The 2,818-nt window shown below is 42.3% G+C and overlaps 1 pseudogene; it reads left to right on the top strand.

Annotated features, from left to right (window-relative positions):
* Positions 1-1,256: 1,256 nt before the first annotated feature.
* LOC140523738 (ran-specific GTPase-activating protein pseudogene) lies at positions 1,257-1,897 on the top strand (annotated as a pseudogene).
* Positions 1,898-2,818: the final 921 nt, after the last annotated feature.

The raw sequence follows: 2,818 nt of genomic DNA on the forward strand, positions 1-2,818 counted from the left end.
GAATATGGAAGGAATGAGAGAGAGAGAGAGAAAGTGAAAGAGAAAGAGAGAGAGAGAATCTCAGTCATGCACATAGAAATGGCATAGGTTAAACCCATCAGATTTGATAAAGTTACTAAGAGAATACAGGAGTACAGAAGGGATAAAGAAGAAAGCCTAGGCCAGAATATTGGCAAACACAGTTACTGGGTGATGAGGATGATAAACTAACAAAGAAGACTGAGAACAAATGGTCATACAGGTAGGTGGTAAACCAGGACAAAGATATATCACAAAACACTGAGAGAAGAGAGTATCCAGGAGGAAAGAGTATTTAATAATATCAATGCAATCAATATTTCACGAAAGATTGAGAAAAGACTATCACGTTTGGCAATTGAGAGTAACTTTGAAGGGAACAATTTTCACTGAGTGATGAAGTGAGAAACCAAACTGCACTGAGTAAGAAAAGAGGAAAAATAAAGAATATGTGTGTAGACAGTTTATTTTAGGAGTTTGAGAAAGGAAGGAAATGGTGGAAGGAAGGTGTTTTAAAGATGAGCCCCAAACCCCAATATCCCAATTTCTTCATATGCCCCACTAGAGCAGCAGGCATGACCTTACCACACCATCTAGTTTTAGACATACCACAGGGGCCAGCCAATAAGAAAGCAGTACCAACCGGCTGATGAGCAGGATATTGATCACAAAACCACTGAAGGGACTTTACCTAAGTGGATACCTGTCCAGTAACAGCAGAAACTATCCTTTGAGTGACCTTGTGACATTGAGAGGCTTATTATGATACATAAATCCTTCCTCCCTCCAGCTTTTTGTATGCATTCTGGGTATCTGCATGTGCAGTTCCACCTAGACTATAGTACATCTCTATATTAGCAAATCCCTCTTATATTTTAATATTCATATATTCTGTTATGCTAATAGCATCATTTACTCTATAAAAATCCTGTCCTACATTGCTAGGCAGCTAGTTCCGTCAAGGATCCTAGGCTGCTGGGAGCATAATCCTCAACAAATACCTTTGTTTGGTTTGGAGATGGTGTGAGTGTGAATTCTTTCGAGATGACTTTGTGACACATGTGGATATCGCAACAAGGGACATTTGGGTATGTTTGAAAGAAGTAAGGGGCCAGGGTCGCATGCTGCGGGTGGGCTGCGTGGCAGAGCTGAGGTAAGCGCGAGGCGAGGAGGCGCCAGCACCAGACGAGTCACGGACCGGACCAAGCACCACCGCCACTGCTTCACCTCCAGCTCCAATGGCTGCTGCCAAGGAAACTCATGAGGAGCACGACACATCCACAGAGGATGTGGACGACTCGAACCGTGACCCACAGTTTGAGCCCATCGTGGTTCTTCCTGAGCAGGAGATTAAGACCCTTGAAGAAGATGAAGAACTCTTTAAGATGCGGGCCAAGCTGTTCGGATGTGCATCTGAGAAGGACCTTCCAGAATGGAAAGAGCGAGGGACGGGTGACGTGAAGCTGCTGAAGCACAAGGAGAAAAGGACAAAACTCTGAAGATCTGTGCCAATCACTATGTAACACCGTCGATGGAGCTGAAGCCTAATGCAGGCAGTGACAGGGCGTGGGTCTGGAACACACACACGGACTTTGCCGATGAAAGTCCCAAGGCTGAGCTGCTGGCGATTCGATTCCTAAATGCAGAAAATGCCCAGAAGTTTTAGGCAAAATTTGAAGAATGCAGGAATGAAATAGAAAAGAAAAGAAAAGAAAAGAAAGCAGGAGCAGGCAAAGAAAACACCGACAAAGTGGGGGAGAAGTTCTCAGAGCTGCTGGTGAAGGAGGAGAAGAAGGAGAAGGAAGAAGGCAGCCAAGAGACCGAGAGCCCCGAGGTGCTTGAGAAGGAGACTAAGGACCAGAAGGTGTTACTGCAATAAATCATCTCGCAGGCCTCTCCTTCTTTCCTTTTATTTTGTTTATTTTTGTTTCATTTTGTTTTGTTTATTTTTTACAAGGGACTTTATATAAAGAACTGAATTCCAGTCTCCAGGTTGTTTTCTAAGCTTTTATCCTTTTGAAGATGTCTTCCCAGTCACATGTACTGCGCTCATGACATTCTTTTCCATAGTGGAAACACTAACTTATAGTACATCCAAAAGAATTTGAACGCTGCCTCAAAAAAAAAAAAAGTAAGAAAGGAACCAATTGATACAGAGAGCTTGAAGATTTAGGGAGGGGGTGGTAACTGAAAATGGTATGTACTAGAAGATATGGAATCAAGTGCATACGTAGAATGGTTGACTTTGGTGAGGAGAATGGCCAACTTTTTGTCAGAGATGTGGAAAAAGGAAGAAAGATGATGTCAGAGTGTTTTGTGATAAAGAGAATGGAATAAGAGAAACTATGGCCTAAATATTTTAGTAAAGTAAGATAAAAGGTCCTAAGCCTGGGGATGGTGGGGTGGAAAGAAGATGTTGAGGGCTTTAGGAGCTAAGAGATTATGAGATTGCTTCTTTGGAGACTGAGAGAGGGAATCAATTAGAGAAGAAAAGGACTACCTACTGCAGTAAGGACCCAGTTGAGACTGATTAACATATGTTTGTACTATACCAGTCAGAGTAATTGTGAGATTTCCTCCAGCATTCTTTATTGGTTTGTGAATAGAAACCATCAGTCAATCAATAAACCTTTAAGTGCCTTCTATGTGCCAGGTGCTATGCTAACACTGGGAGAAAAGGAAGCAGCAGATGATTGAAGAAATGCAGCTCTGAGATTTGTCCAGAGAAAAATGGAGATAGAAGAGTTCAAGAGATTTAAGGACAGAGTAAGAGTTGAAATGTTTAACTACTGTGATGGGG

This window comes from Notamacropus eugenii, chromosome 2, assembly GCF_028372415.1.
Source record: "Notamacropus eugenii isolate mMacEug1 chromosome 2, mMacEug1.pri_v2, whole genome shotgun sequence".
Classification (NCBI taxonomy): Eukaryota; Metazoa; Chordata; class Mammalia; order Diprotodontia; family Macropodidae; genus Notamacropus; species Notamacropus eugenii.